The sequence below is a fragment of the Portunus trituberculatus genome, chromosome 43 (assembly GCF_017591435.1).
Source record: "Portunus trituberculatus isolate SZX2019 chromosome 43, ASM1759143v1, whole genome shotgun sequence".
Lineage (NCBI taxonomy): Eukaryota > Metazoa > Arthropoda > Malacostraca > Decapoda > Portunidae > Portunus > Portunus trituberculatus.
Window position 1 is genome coordinate 9,826,978 of NC_059297.1, and position 17,433 is coordinate 9,844,410.

Here is a 17,433-nt window from a genome sequence, read left to right on the forward strand (position 1 = left end):
TGGTGGTGGCGAAAGCCGAAAGGCTTTCGTTAACTTATTAGAAATAAATAAACCCGTGGGTGGTGAATATATACACCACCAGAGAGAGAGAGAGAGAGAGAGAGAGAGAGAGAGAGAGAGAGAGAGAGAGAGAGATTTATCGGTGCTATTATCATGATCATCCCTATGATGTATGTAGACTCCATCCTCAAGATGTCACCGGTGAGAAGCGGCTCCGTGTCAGCGAGAACAGGGATGTACTTTCGGAGACTCACGACGTGGTGTGTAGATGTCGATGCTGTGGGGTGATGTGACATGGGAATCTAATGGTAATAGTAAAAGTGAGGTGAATAGTGGGTACAGTGGAAGGAAATAGTTAGGAATAAAAAAAAAAGTAAAGTTAAAGATAACAGTTTGTGGGCATTCCACGTTGCTATTTGTATCATTTTATGTTGGAGGTAGTGCTAGCTGAACTAGGTATGGGTCACCAAGCCTAGAAGGTTGTGTGTGTGTGTGTGTGTGTGTGTGTGTGTGTGTGTGTGTGTGTGTGTGTGTGTGTGTGATAATGTGCGAGTGTTGTCATGAGGGTGATTCAAGCATGAGTGTTCTTACCTTGTCTATATTTGAATCGTGTGTTTGTTTGTGGGTGATTGTCTCATGTTTTTGTTTTTTTTTAATCAGATTTTTTGGTTATTTCCATACAGGAAGGTAAGGAGTCTTAAAAAGTTAGTATAGGTAAGCATTGGTTCTTATGTGACATGGGAAAACGCTTTGGATCCGTATAATAAATACACCTCCATGGGCTCATTCTGGGTCTGCCCTTGCGTCGTCAAGCGAATACAGGGCGTCATCGGACTTATGTCAAATGTGTCTTTTTCGACATCGTTTGACGTCGTCTGACATCGTCCGACATCGTTAACGTAGCAAACGCTGTCGCAAGTCAAGAAAATTTGAAAATTCTGGTTGTTCCCATTTTCTTTGGTATTTCGTACGTCATCATTTTGGGTGTCTTACGATGACGTCCTTTGACATGTCATCGTACTGTACGAGGGATATACGTCACCGTACGTCTAGGATCCGATGTCGTACGTCCTTCGTTTTGCATGTCCTTGCACTGAAATGTTCCCAGTCGTTACAACAGTAAACTGGCCTGTACGACAGTAGGGGGCGTCGTAGTCAAATAAGAGCTGTAGTGTGACCCCAGCATAATTGAGGCCTAGGTAATGGATAATGGCCATCCTAACGAGTTATTTTTACTCTTAAGGTATACCATGTTCAGGGTTTGGCAAGACACAGCTTAGATATACGGTGTTACAAGCAGTGCAGCACCTCTAGAATATTTCGGGCGCAAATTTTCTTCTTTCTCATAAAGAAAACTGAACAAAAATAGTTGTGCACTTTTCTTGTAAATCATTAACCTCTGCAGAGATGATAAGAGATGAGTGTTAAGGTTTTGTGCTGTATTAAAGTGTCTAAAAATGAAAGAGGTGATACACTAGGCGACTATTTTTACCTCTATTATGATGATGTTAGCCGTATAAACTCAAGTAACTATAAAGATATACCATAGTAAAATAACAATTAAAAATACTGGAAGGAGTAAAAGCAAGGTAAATCAATAGATACATAGTAATATACTGTTTAGGGACGACTGCTCTATACCGCGAGATCGGACGGCGAACACTGAAAATCGTCAGTTTGGATCCTTTCTTATTAGAGCCTATTGAATGAAGTCGAGGTGCCAGCAGAAGCGTTTCCAAATAATCCTTTGAAGATACAAACTTTCTTCACACCTAAAAAGGAAGTCCCAGAACTTAATACTGTCATGTACTGAAGTTCATAAGTTTAGGTTGATATGTACGGTAAAGTATATTAATGAAAAGAAAAGTGTATCTTTAAAGCCCATCCAGGTAATACAAAGAAGTGTCATTAAATGGAGCGGCGGTGGGATAACAGGAGGCAAAACGAACTTTAACTAACAGGTCATTAACGATAAATTTAAGTTACACGTCCAGGATGCGAGATGAGGCATGAGTCTTTGAAATATGTACCAACTGCCTGAGAGAGAGAGAGAGAGAGAGAGAGAGAGAGAGAGAGAGAGAGAGAGACGATTGCACTGGTATATTCTGCTGCGTAATGCTATGCTTTCTGTTCTCCGTCGTATTTTACAAGGGATGGTATTCTCAGACCCGCGGTACAAAGGCTAGCAAACTTTGACTGACGAGCAATCTCATTAATTTTAACTCACGCAGAGCCAATGTATAGTAAACAATAGCTATTCTTTTTTAATTTCAATGTTAGCTACAAGAAAGTGAAGCAGGCTCAGAATAGTATAGTTTCTAGTAAGAATGCTGATTTTTCCGTGGTGTTACACTCCGTTTTCTGTTTGCCCGAAGCGTTGATGAAGCATTTACCAGCAAGACCTCGTTCCCTCATTGGTTCGAAGCTTGATTTGAAGTAATCTTGCGTCATATAAAAACTTATCCTTGACGCTGTTCTAAGTATCTTGGCTATAAAGAAATCTAATATGATGAAGAATCCTTCTTTCATTCTTGAAGTATGCTAGATTTCCATATTCAAATGATATCTAATCACAGTGGCTACCGAAAATATTGAGCAATATTCCATTACTGTTGCTTATCCCTCGTAATGCATGCTGTGATCTGAGGTGAGACACTTTATGTAAATCCTTTTAATCAATTTATTATTCGTCGATTACTAATAAAAGTCCACAGGAAAATACTGAAACATTATGAATATAAAAAGATTTTTACTCATTCATAAGTTCCTACCCACAATCCTTCAGTCCGTCTACCGGCTGAGTATTACCTATCTGTGTGAAGTGTGCTCATAGTTATCGTGTTTCATCTGCTTCCTCACCTTCCTAGACCACACAACTCTGGATGGATTTCGTTAATACTTCGACCATGATGCTGTTTTGATAATGTAAGTGACTGTAGTATGTATGTGGTATTACTTTCTTGCGTAGCCTCTGAGTGAGACGCTTTGTGCTGTGCAGTTAGATCGAGTCCTCAATATCCTCTGCCAGAATGCCACCTTTTGTCGGGTACTTTGCTTAATTGCAGTTGGTGATATATAGCGGTATGGACCGTGAAACAAAAAGAAAATATATTTTCAGAGCTGCTTATTCCTTTTATGTTACTAACACGATGCAACAGGAGTCATAAGTTTGCTCTTTGATATGATACAGCGTGAAATGGGTAACTAGCTGGCGACATGTGGAACCATGACATCGGATCTAGTTTGCTGCCGCCCGGAATGTTTGAGTGTGTATAACTCTTTTGAAAGCTTACTTTTTGATATATTATCTTATTACAGACAGGTCTGGAGAAAGAAAGTGGACATAACTCTTGAAAGTACATTTACCAGTTGTTTGTTATTTACACGACATGATCTAACCATTAAAAATGCTCCAAACAATGATTTGTAGACTTAGGTAATGACAACCGTTACAGCTGGTGTATTGGTTGAACAAAGAATAAAGCCTATGAATATAGCACACACCGATATATCTAAAATAAAGTAGAAAAAAAAAATATTTATAAATGTATCACTTGGCTAATAGCAAAATTTACATTTGTATGAGTATGTTGACAACAGAAAACTTGATAAATACATGAACGTTAGATATTTTAATTACTCGTATCAAAATATTTCAAATTTTACGTCTCTCTCTCTCTCTCTCTCTCTCTCTCTCTCTCTCTCTCTCTCTCTCTCTCTCTCTCTCTCTCTCTCTGTGTGTGTGTGTGTGTGTGTGTGTCATTAATTTTTTTTATATATTTTTTTTCCTCTCGGTCTTTCTTTCTTTGCTTGCTCGATGAGGAAACACGTGGGGCGGCGCATGTCCTGGATGGAAAAAAATGCCTGATCCTTGGCGCACTGGGAATGGGACACGGAACCTGGTCGTGTTGCGGAGGGTTTTGTAGCAAGTTGTGGGGTGGTGGAATCCAGCGAAACAGCGGCGAAGCAACACACCGACACTCACTTCTCACACACACACACACACACGCACACACACCACAAGACAGAGGATAGTTATCACAATACGAATCAGTGTTTTATAATAACTCTTGACTATGGTGGGGGTAGTGGTGTTAGTCTTATCAATGTGTTCAGTGTTTCTTTTCCATGGAATAACCTTTTTAAAGACTGCGTGTATCTTCTCTCTCTCTCTCTCTCTCTTGTGCTAGGTAATAACTGTTCTCGGCAATAAACTCCTTCAGGACGCTAGTAACTTCTCCATTTGTTTGTACCTCACGCTGCTGGCACTTACCGAGCATCCACCTGTCTCCCAACACGTCAGCATCCACACCTCCCTCCACTCGCCCTGCTCCTCATTGCGTGTCGCTCATTTATCACCGTCCTCCACCTAGGTACACTACACACCCTTATACTCCGTGTCCTTCATACGTCCACGCCACCCCGGTTGACTTCTCGCGCAGTTGCAGCTGATGTTTGTGGCAATACATAACTCATTTATCTCTCCTCCTTCTCCTCGTTTTCCCCTATTGTTCCTCCTTCATTTCTGTTCTCGTTGCTTTTGTTTATATTCTCACTAGTTTTCCGTTGTCTGCTTTATTTTTTGAGCAAGGTTTTCTGCATATATGTTCCTTGCTTCACTTCCTTTCCCTTCCCTTCCCTTCCCTTCCCTTCCCCAGTTTTCCCTCTCGACGCGTCAAAAACATCAATTTGCATTATTGTGTTATTACAAAAAAGATATTAAAAAAAAAATCCCCCACTGTAATATTTTTGAGAGGTGATAAGAACTCGAGAGGAATTCAGTAAATATTAAACGCACGGCGAGTCATATTTTTGTTCCATTTATTTTTTTACACGTATTTTTTTTTTCATGTCGGTGAGTGCCTTGATTGTTTGTTCAGATATTTGTGTGTGTGTGTGTGTGTGTGTGTGTGTGTGTGTGTGTGTGTGTGTGTGTGTGTGTGTGTGTGTGTTATTAATAATACAAGTTTCAAAGGACAGTAAGTGACGGAAAGACCCCAGTTTTATTAAGGGAAAAAAATACTGGCCTTGTGATGTCCATTCTATGAGTTTAAAAAGGATATATACTCATAGATTTTAATCTCTCTCTCTCTCTCTCTCTCTCTCTCTCTCTCTCTCTCTCTCTCTCTCTCTCTCTCTCTCTCTCTCTCTCTAGCTTCTGCCACTACCGCATTAATATCATTACTATAAGTGTATCCCACCGCCTTCCTCTTCCTTCCTTCCTCTCCCTGCCTCCCTCTACCTCCCTTTCCCTCCTTCTCTCCCTGCCATTCTCTCCCTCCTCTGTCCGTACATACTCAGCGAGAAATCCTCCATTTAATCATATGGTACACTTTCACTCTTCCATTCTTTTTCAATTTTTTTTTCGCTCCCTTTTACTCTCTCGTCTCCCTTCCTCATCCTCTCCTCACTCCCTGTTCCAAACCAACTTTTCAGTCCCTCCTTCCTTCATCATATTTCATCCCTTTCTTTTTCTTCCCACCGACAATCTCATCATATTCTTCATTATGGCATTTTTTCTTCCTGTTCTTCCGCTCAACTCTACCGTAGTAATAGGGAAAATATTTGTTTTATTGCTATTGTTATTATTCTTGAATCTTTTCCCTTTCATTACTTGTCTATGTTTTCAGATTTTTTTTTTTTATATCCTAAGGTTATACCTCACGTCACCATCACTATTGTCACCTGTAAAATCACCTCTACCTTACTGTACTTACTAATGACTACCGACTGCGTCACCACCACTACGGGCAGGCCTGACCTAGCGTTTGATGGTCTCTCGGTACTAATGGTTCGCGAAATTGGTCTTGATTTGCGGAGTTACCTGATGATTGGCTGATAATTGCTTGGAAAGTCCTGTGGTCAGCTGGCAACTCCTGACACTTAAACACACACACACACACACACACACACACACACGGTGGTTAGAGCGCTGGCTTCACAAGCCAGAGGACCGGGGTTCGATTCCCCGGCCGGGTGGAGATATTTGGGTGTGTCTCCTTTCACGTGTAGCCCCTGTTCACCTAGCAGTGAGTAGGTACGGGATGTAAATCGAGGAGTTGTGACCTTGTTGTCTCGGTGTGTGGTGTGTGCCTGGTATCAGGCCTATCCGAAGATCGGAAATAATGAGCTCTGAGCTCGTTCCGTAGGGTAACGTCTGGCTGTCTCGTCAGAGACTGCAGCAGATCAAACAGTGAAACACACACACACACACACACACACACACACACACACACACACACACACACACACACACACACTAGACACCTACCGAAACAATGACTTACTCCCAGTGAGATCTGATAGCACAAGTTAAGGAGGTGCTGTGAACCTTTCATTAAAGCTAGTTGTGGTTTCGCTGTACGTTTCCCTTTGTGTCTCACAACTCAAGGGGGCAGTCACAGCCTGCCCTTTAAAGACAACTCTCCTTCTTCACACAAAACTACATGCACTTACCACACATACACCCTTCACCTGAAAATCAAAATTCCAAAGCAAAACTACTATGCCTCGGAGTCCCCCTTCTGGGAAGGGGACCAAAAATGTCCCCAGGTCGGACTCCCCTCTTGTTAATGACCTCAAATGCCTTGACACCTCCCTCAACTTTTTCTACATTAACTTCTGCAACATTCGTGGTCTTAGATCTAATTTTCAATCTGTAGAACACCACCTCTCCTCAACTAAACCTCATCTTCTTTTCCTCACCGAAACACAGCTGTCTGAGGCAACTGACAGTAGCCCCTTCTCTGTCCCCTCCTACTTTCTCTATTCTCATTTTCAATCCAAAGCTGGATGTTGCGTCTATGTACGCAACGACTTAACTTGCTCTCGTGCCCACGCTCTTGAATCTTCCGAGTTTTCCACCATCTGGCTTCGACTTAACAGTCACTCTCAAACTAAATTCATCTGTGCTGTTTATCTCTCCCTAACTCTTCTGACTATAGTAAATTCTTCGACTACTTAACTTCCAAAGTGGAGCACATTCTGTCCCTCTACCCTTTCGCTGAGATTTCCATTCTTGGAGATTTCAATGTTCACCACCAGCTTTGGCTTTCCTCTCCCTTCACTGACCATCCTGGTGAACTAGCCTTCAACTTTGCTATCCTCCATGACCTAGAGCAACTGGTGCAACACCCTACTCGTATTCCTGACCGTCTTGGAGACACGCCCAACATTCTTGATCTCTTCCTCACCTCTAACCTTCTGCTTATGCTGTCACCCTTTCATCTCCGTTGGGCTCCTCCGATCACAATCTCATTTCTGTATCTTGTCCTATTTTTCCAATCCTCCACAGGATCCCCAAAGCGAGGTGCCTCTGGCGTTTTGCCTCTGCCAGTTGGGGGACCTGAGGAGGTATTATGCTGATTTTCCTGGAATGATTACTGCTTCCGTGTCAGAGACCCATCTCTTTGTGCTGAACGCATAACAGAGGTGTTAGTGTCTGGCATGGAGGCGTACATTCCTCATTCTTTTCTCAACCTAAACCTTCTAAACCTTGGTTTAACTCAGCCTGTTCTCGTGCTATACATGATAGAGAGGTTGCCCACAAAAGGTACTTGAGCCTTCCATCTCCTGAATCTCATGCACTTTATATCTCTGCCCGGAATCATGCCAAGTCTGTTCTTCAACTTGCCAAACACTCCTTCATAAATAGAAAATGTCAAAATCTTTCAAACTCAAACTCTCCTCGTGACTTCTGGCATCTAGCCAAAAACATCTCAAATAACTTCACTTCTTCATCTTTCCTCCTTTATTTCATCCTGATGGCACCACTGCCATCTCTTCTGTCTCTAAAGCTGAACTCTTCTCTCAAACCTTTGCTCACAACTCCACCTTGGACGATTCTGGGCTTGTCCTCCTCTCCTCCTCCCTCTGACTATTTCATGTCTACAATCAAAATTCTTCGTAATGATGTTTTCCATGCCCTTGCTGGCCTAAACCCTCGGAAGGCTTATGGACCTGATGGGGTCCCTCCTATTGTTCTCAAAAACTGTGCTTCCGTGCTTGCACCTTGCCTGGCCAAACTCTTCCAACTTTGTCTATCGACTTCTACCTTTCCTTCCTGCTGGAAGTTTGCCTACATTCAGCCTGTTCCTAAAAAGGGTGACCGTTCTAACCCTCAAACTACCGTCCTATAGCTTTAATCTCTTGCTTGTCTAAAGTTTTTAATCTATCCTGAATAGGAAGATTCTCAAACATCTGTCACTTCACAATCTTCTGTCTGATCGCCAGTATGGCTTCCGTCAAGGTCGCTCTACTGGTGATCTTCTGGCTTTCCTTACTGAGTCTTGGTCATCCTCTTTAGAGATTTCGGTGAAACTTTTGCTGTAGCGTTAGACATATCAAAAGCTTTTGATAGAGTCTGGCATAAAGCTTTGATTTCAAAACTGCCCTCCTACGGCTTCTATCCTTCTCTCTGCAACTTTATCTCAAGTTTCCTTTCCGACCGCTCTATTGCTGCTGTGGTAGACGGCCACTGTTCTTCTCCTAAATCTATTAATAGTGGTGTTCCTCAGGGTTCTGTCCTGTCACCCACTCTCTTTCTATTATTCATTAATGACCTTCTTAACCAAACTTCTTGCCCTATCCACTCCTACGCTGATGATACCACCCTACATCTTTCCACGTCCTTTCAGAGACGACCAACCCTTCAGGAAGTCAACAGATCACGCAGGGACGCCACAGAACGCCTGACTTCCGATCTTTCTAAGATTTCCGATTGGGGCAGAGAAAATCTAGTAGTTTTCAATGCCTCAAAACTCAATTCCTCCATCTATCAACTCGACACAACCTTCCAGACAACTATCCCTCTTCTTCAATGACACTCAACTGTCTCCTCTTCCACAATGAATATCCTCGGTCTGTCCTTTGCTCATAATCTTAACTGGAAACTTCACATCTCATCTCTTGCTAAAACAGCTTCTATGAAGTTAGGTGTTCTGAGGCGTCTCCGCCAGTTTTCTCACCCTCCAACTGCTTACTCTGTATAAGGGCCTTATCCGTCCCTGTATGGAGTACTCTTCGCATGTTTGGGGGTTCCAGTCACACAGTTTTACTAGATAGGGTGGAATCTAAAGCTTTTCGTCTCATCAACTCCCCCTCCTCTGACTAACTGTCTTCAGCCTCTTTCTCACCGCCGAAATGTTGCATCTCTTTCTATCTTTTATCGCTATTTTCATGCTAACTGCTCTACTGATCTTGCTAACTGCATGCCTCCCCTCCTCATCTATCCATCCATCCTCCCCTCCTCGTGTGGCCTCGCTGCACAAGGCTTTCTTCTTCCTCTCATCCCTATTCTGTCCAACTCCATAACGCAAGAGTTAACCAGTACTCTGAGTCATTTATTCCTTTCACTGGTAAACTCTGGAACTCCCTCCCTGCATCTGTATTTCCGACTTCCTACAACTTGTCTTCTTTTAAGAGGGAGGTATCGAGGTATTTGCTCCCCAATTTTGGCTGACGCTTTACCAACTTTTAGAGAGCCAACACTCAAGTGGGTCTTTTTTCTTAATGTTTTATTTTTTTTTTTTGCCCTTGGCTGGTTCTCTCCCCTACTTAAAAAAAAGCACACACACCGCGGAGTTTTGTGGTCAACACGCTCGATTCACAATCGAGAGGGCCCGGGTTTGAGTCCCGGGAAGCGGCGAGGCAAATGGGCAAGCCTCTTAAATGCGTAGGCCCTGTTCACCTAGCAGTAAATAGGTATGGGATGTATGTAACTCGAGGGGTTGTGGCCTCGCTTTCCCTGTGTGTGTTGTGTGTGATGTGGTCTCAGTCTTACCCGAAGATCGGTCACTACGAGCTCTGAGCTCTTTTCGTAGAGGAAAGGCTGGCTGATTAACACACACACACACACACACACACTTGTGCTTCCAGTTATACTTTAAGCACGCTTAAACACGTACTACACAGACATGGTCCTAGTACAGTGTCGTCACTACTATAGACATCTAGTTTTCTATTTCATTTATTTTTTAGAAAGCGGTGATATTTAGCAATTCATTCACAAGATAAATAATACTCAAATGGAGTGGTAGATGAATGTGGAATTCTCAGTTATCAGGCTGTTAGTTTGTTAATGTTGAGTCATTGGAAAATTGTAAAAAATTAAGTCTGTTGTACTATGAACTACGATTGAGAGAAACGCATGCGCGTGATGATGTAGCATTCAGCCCTAAGAAGCTTCTCACACAACGACAATACGTATTTAAAAACCAGTTTCCTTGCCTGAATCTCTAACACCGGCGGAACAGGCGTACCAACACCTTCGTATGCTTTTTCATATTGTTTTCTCATGTTTCGTATTGGTTAGCACGTCAAGGCGTTCTATTTTTTTCTTTATTGAAAGTATGCTTCGCACAGAGACTGTCTTGACTTTCTTGAAGTTTCGCTTATTTTCTCATGTTCTTAAGTTCTTACTTAGAACTTCATTTAAGTTTTCTTCCCTTATTTGTCTCTTACCAAAATACGTCGTGAGAATGTCTCGAAAAGTAATGTGTTCACCGTCTCAACGTAACGACTGTCCTTGCTGAATATTTACCATCAACCACGATCATGACTCTCACAATTTATCACTCCAGTCGTCCTCCCATCGTTCAAGGGCAAGTCATCACCAGGTAACACTTTCTCGTCTCCCATAACCACTCATCATTTCATCACCGTCCTTCGTCAAGAGTTTACTGAAGAAAATGTGTGGAAAAGAATTTGCTAATAACATGTGTAGTGATGGTGTTTACAAATTTTGTAGTAGTCGTAGCCACACTGGTCTCACCCACGGTCACCTTGTGCGTCGTGACCCCCCACCTGCCTGCCCTCGCTGCCACTGTACACTTTCCGTCTCGCACGTCTTCCTTGACTGCCCTGACACATACCCTCATCGTCGAGCTGCATTCCCTTTCCTAGCCACCCTACGACGCCCCCCACTACTTACTGATTTTCTGGGAGACTCCCCCACCTTCTCCATCACTGACATAATGACCTTTCTCACCACCCTCCAGCTCCTACAACACCTCTAAAACATAACACTAGTTCCTAGTGCCATATAGCCTTTCAGGCTTGGTGCTGGTACCCATTATAATTCAATTCAATTAACAATTTATCACCCCAGTCGTCCTCCCATCGTTCAAGGGCAAGTCATCACCAGGTAACACTTTCTCGTCCCCCATAACCACTCATCATTTCATCACCGTCCTTCGCCAAGAGTTTACTGAAGAAAATGTGTGGAAAAGAATTTGCTAATAACATATGTATTGAGTGTTTACAAGTTTTGTAGTAGTCGTAGTAGTAGTAGTAGTAGTAGTAGTAGTAGTAGTAGTAGTAGTGATAGTAATAATAGTAATGCTAATGCTAATGATGATAATTTTAATACTGATAACATAGTTAATATCATCGATAAGATGAATAGAAACAGGAGCAACAACAATAACTACAACAAAAAAACAACAAGATCATTAAACAAAGCATCAGTTATATCATGTAAGCTTCACTGCGAGAAATTTCATAGTATCGGACGCGTTGCCTATAGTGTAGCCTTGTATTTACACATGGGCGAGAGTATAGAGCTTTCTTTAATCTTTTCCTTTGTGTTTGGGATTAATGCTATTGCTTTTTCGTCGTAAATCCAATTAATTTATATTGGACTGGACTGACAGATTTAAATGAATTATATGAATGTGTACATTTATAGATGAATAAATAAAAGAAATTAAGTGATTAGCCAGATAGGTAAATAGACAGATAGGTTAAAGTAAGTAGTTAGATAGCTAGATAGACAGATAAACAGACATAAAATAAATAAAAAGGTAAGTAGGTTAAGTGACTAAGTAGAGCGATAGAGAGAGATAGACAGATATAATATTTCTGGAAGGAAGTCTGTTTAAGTGAGTAGGTAAAAAGGCGAAGGCATCAAAGGGTAAGACCCTCCCGACAAGCACCGGGTAAAGTTAATTAAGACACGAGGGCTTTTATAAAAAGAGGCAACATCGATTTCAAGAGACTCCTTGTTTCACACGCGAGCTCCAATTCCTGGGTGGCGGCATCGCCTCTTTCACCCCACTAGTGCCTCACCCTTCACCCGCCATTAACTAATTACTTGAGAGGTAAAAGGGTGAGAGAGAGAGAGAGAGAGAGAGAGAGAGAGAGAGAGAGAGAGAGAGAGAGAGAGAGAGAGAGGACAGACAAACAAGCTAACTTCCCACTAGAGGTGATAATAATATCGGCACGAGGTGGGATGGCTCCGGGTCGTCGTGTTTGTGTGGTGGGAGAAGGGAGGGCAGTAATTAGCCTTGCAAAATTTATCCGACATCAAAGTAATTAATTTAACCTTTGCGAGGGATAGAGATAGCAACTCAGAAGAGAGAGAGAGAGAGAGAGAGAGAGAGAGAGAGAGAGAGAGAGAGAGAGAGAGAGAGAGAAACTTGCAAGACTTTAGAAAGCATGCAGTAAGTCTGGCATGACCCGCGGGTGACAACTTGCTTTGGCACGACAGGCAGCGGCAGGGCCTTAACTTTCCGCCGCATCACCATGACTTGGTGGGGTTTGAGGCGCAGGCAGACAGTAGGTGGCAAAGTCTGCTTAACAACCAACTGAAGTACCCCACAAGAGCCTTCTCCCCTTCCTTCTCTCCTTCCCCTAACGCTGTCTACCCGGAAAGGGGCCTGAGAGGAGCCCGAGAGGGTCAGAATACCTTTAAGTTAGCCCTGAAACCCTTCCCTGAGTCTGGAGTGTGAGTCCTTAAATCCGGTGGCTTAGCTAACTCACCTTGGCTAATTAGTGGAGCGTTGGAGGAGGGAGGAGGTCTCGCCGTATTTTGGAGGCAAGCATGAGGAATGACAACGTGGGAAGGATCAGAGCTAGGGGAGGCAGGCACGAGATACTACACGAAAATGAAATACCAAGAACGATATAGAGAGAGAGAGAGAGAGAGAGAGAGAGAGAGAGAGAGAGAGAGAGAGAGAGAGAGAGAGAGAGTGTGTGTGTGTGTGTGTGTGTGTGTGTGTGTGTGTGTGTGTGTGTGTGTGTGTGTGTGTTTGTGAGCGCGTGGTCGTGAAGGGGAGGAAAGATGAGTGAGAGGAGAAAAGAGGTCCACGCGACAGGGAATGAGGGGCAGTAATGAAGGGCTGTAATGAGGGGAAGGGGAGTGGAGTAAAGGGGAGGGACGACAGGAATAGGAGACGCGAGGATTCTACTTTGTGATCACGGAGCAGGAAGAAAGAAGAGCTGATAAAGTACGCGGATGGCATGGACGTGATAATGAGGACAAGTACACAAACATAAGAGATAACATGAAAAGAAGTAAGATAGAGAGAGAGAAAAAAAAAATGAGCTGGAAATTTCACATAAAAAGTGTTGAAGTAGGTTATGTGCGAAGTTAAAAAGACAAGTATGGCAAGATAAGAATAGCTAAACAAAGTTAACTAGAATTTGTTTGAGCTAAATAAGCAGACGGTAACAAATTGGTATATACGTGTAGTAGTAATAGTAGTAGGAGGAGGAAGAGGAGAAAGAAAAGGAGAAGGAAAACAAAAGAGAAGCAGAAGAAATAATAAGTGTAAGAATGAAGTTTCGCTTTGGTCACGTATGTTTACCTTATGTAAAATTAATTGTAGAAGAAGGAGGAGGAAGATATGTAAGGAAAAGGCGGAAGAAGAGGAGGACAAGAGTAAAGAAAAAGACGAAGAAGAAAAGATGAGGAAGGAGAATGAGGAGGAGAAGGAGGAGGAGGAGGAGGAGAGTAAGAAGGAAAAGAAAAGGATTTCTTTTATTTACATTGTTTTACATTATATATAGCTTACACAGTTACATGCTCTTTCATATCCCTTATTACAAATTTACATTTTCTTTCTCCTTACCTTTGCTTTTCTCATGAACAATCCTATCATACACTACTGAGGTCATGCAATTGTGGGTACATTATTGTGATACATATCAGTACCTTATTGCTTGGTAATTAAAATCTTTCCCCACTCAGGTACTATATGCATACAATGGGTTACAATGTTTCGCTTCATTGTTGCTGCCCTTGTTTCAATCACTGTTTCTGTTTCATCAGGTTTATTTCTTCTCTCTACTCAAGGCTCGAGAAATCAAATAAAGTGTTATGTATATCAGTTGCAACATATTGGACGCATTTAACATATAAAAAGTAGATTTATTGCATATGTGTTTGTGATGGTATATATGTAAGAATTATTCATGAAAGTATTAAGTTGGTTTTATTATTTATAGAAAGGGGAAGGTATCATTCAGTTTGTTTGTAGTTAGTGTATAACAATTTTGAAAAATGTGTATTGTTATGCAGCAACATGTAATTTGTTTATGCATATATTAATTCTTTGTTAAGTTTCGTTCACTTGGTTAAAATGTTATATGACTCTAAGCTTTGGTTAAGTAAATATCTACGTATCTATCTACTTACCTACTTATTTATCAATCTATTTATCTATCTATTTATCCATTCATCGATCCATTTATCTATTCCTTCATCTATATTTGTGTATCTATCTGTCTATCTATCTATCTATCTATCTATCTATCTGTCTATCTATCAATCTCTGTCTCTTTCTATCTATCTATCTAACTATCAGTATTTAAATAGTTATATCTAATTGTGTTTGTATGTGTGTGTGTGTGTGTGTGTGTGTGTGTGTGTGTGTGTGTGTGTGTATATATATAATGTAATGTGGTTGTCTTTGTAATGTTTTTACCCTGCAATTTCCTAGCGATAAGGTCTTCCCCTACCATCTTTTCTCCCCAGCACTGGCGTCCTTAACTTGCCCTTTTCTGTCTACGTCTCCCGTGTCACTCAGAGCCTCTCCTTTCCCCGCCCCTAACCCGTCACTCTTGTCGCTCTCTCCAATAATTCCCATTTTACTAAGAGAGAGAGAGAGAGAGAGAGAGAGAGAGAGAGAGAGAGAGAGAGAGAGAGAGAGAGAGAGAGAGAAGGGACTAACGGTACATTCAAACTTGATTCAGAGTAGGGGAGGAAAAAGAGGAATAGAGAGGGGAAGTCGGGAGTAAAGATAGGACAGAGGGGAATAGCAGAGAGAGAGAGAGAGAGAGAGAGAGAGAGAGAGAGAGAGAGAGAGAGAGAGACGACGACTCTTGTTATTTATGGAATCAATTAAATTCTTTGTAGGCGTAATGCGAGTAGGGAGAGCTTAGGACACCAGGGAGAAGAAGGAAGAGGAATAATAGAAGGAAACAAGAGGTTGGTGTGTGTGTGTGTGTGTGTGTGTGTGTGTGTGTGTGTTTGAGTGTGTGTTTGTGTGTGTGTGTGTGTGTGTGTGTGTGTGTGTGTGTGTGTGTGTGTGTGTGTGTGTGTGTGTGTTGGCTATGGTAGGATTGCTGCTATTTAGTATGGATTCTGGCTTATTCTTGAAAATCAATATTTCATCATACACAGCGATGAATAGAACAATAACATTAAGATCTGTTCTGTTGACCTATTACAAAGGTAATTTCTAAAGTATACACTATTGTTTCTAACGCAAGTTAAGCTCACAAGACATAATGAAGATACAATGTTATTGTTAAGAACAATGAATGAAAAGAAAAGAAAAGACCCACATAAATTACTATTCCTACTTAAAACGAGAACTTGAAAGAAAGGAAGGGGAAAAGCAGCATGTTAGCTCTTTACAACTGTGATAACATGATACCTATTACATGATATCATTAAATCCACATGGTCTTATTCACAGATAGTAAAACATTAGGTATTAATAAGTTTGAAGTACTTACTGCTTTAGTTGTCTTTCATAATCATTCTAAACTTACGCAAGGCAATTTCTATTAAGTTTTATGGGTAACCATTAACAAGCCACTGAGCTCAAGAACACTGAGCTACCGACATGTTGATCCTTGTATTAATTATCATCTGCGCTTGTGTCATCAAAGTGAAAGGATAATTTGTGATTGTTTTTTTTTTTTTTTTTTTTTTTTTTTTACGGTAAGGTTTATAGCGCCTGTAGGCACACTTGAAGAGTGTATGGGAAGCGCTGTTCAGCTTCCGCCCATTAGTGCCGCAGGCAATTTTATTTATAGTGGTACCCATATTAAGGCCCATATCACCACCCAAGCCCATCTTGAGTGTAACCACCTAGAACCTGGGTATCATGGTGATATGTAGGTAACTTTAAACCACTCGACAAATGGCAAAGTGTTTTAAGGCTGTACGTGGTGGGATTCGAACCTACGCGTGGACGTCTGCCCGATCCCACGCTCACCACCTTATCCACTATGTCACCGCTCGTTAAATGATAATAATCTACTTTGTGTGATTACAGACTGTTTCTTAATTTGACTAAGCATCTGTAGAACTTAACGGCATTTTAACTACACACAGCTGAACTTGATATGTTTAATAGTGTTTTCACGTCCCCGCACTTAGCTTTCCGTCTTATTAGTAACATACACTGGTGGTTGTAATTTTCACCTTAAAAAAGTATTCCTGCGCTGATGACATAATTATATGCAGCAATTACGTTCCCTTATTAGAGTTCAGATTGCCAACACTCAGAGAGATGTTTTAAAAGTTAATGTTTGGAGTAATCCGTTGAGTGCGGAGTTGGATTCCGATAAAACTCGGTCTTATAATTAGGAAATGTAGCGCAAATCTTCCTTTACATTATGATTATTATTCGTAATTAATATGTAACCGATATTTTTCTCATAGAATTACATTAGCATTGATTTTGGCTACACTCTCCATCCAATTTTGAGCCTCACCTCGGGAGTGTTATATTATGGTTTTTCGTGTCGGTTCTATCTTAATGTCTCCAGCGCTGCTCTTCCATTTGACCTTTTCGTATCCACTCGAGCTTGAAACTTCTGGGCCGACTTTACAAGTGCGATAAGTTTCTTTTCTCCGACTCGACTTTTTTGTCCTGAAAGTCGTATGACAATTAGCTCGGTTTGTTAATCTTGTAGAAATTTTATCTGAATGTAATTGTTATTGAGTCCCGCATACTTTATTCTATTTTATCCAGCTAACCAAAGTGTATAAGGAAAGATCAAATTTATTGTTACTACTAATAATAATGATTGAAGAAAATGAGTGAGATTTTACAAGTGACTGCATATTGATACCTAATTGATTGATTTATTGATTATTTGATTAAAATGATGATGTGAGTCGAAAAATGGTACTTCAACTGAAGAGATGAATGGATAAGGTATGAAAACAAAAGTTGGTTAGACATCACCGAATGAAGTATGGAGACAAATGAAGTAACTGAGGTAAAATGAGGTTGGACGTCCTTAGGCTCAAAGAGAGCGTTACTTACACGCCGAGGAATTGTTATAAGCCAGCAGAGAGAGAGAGAGAGAGAGAGAGAGAGAGAGAGAGAGAGAGAGAGAGAGAGAGAGAAGAAGAAGAAGAAGAAGAAGAAGAAGAAGAAGAAAGTAAAAACGATAATTGTGGATATCGATGGG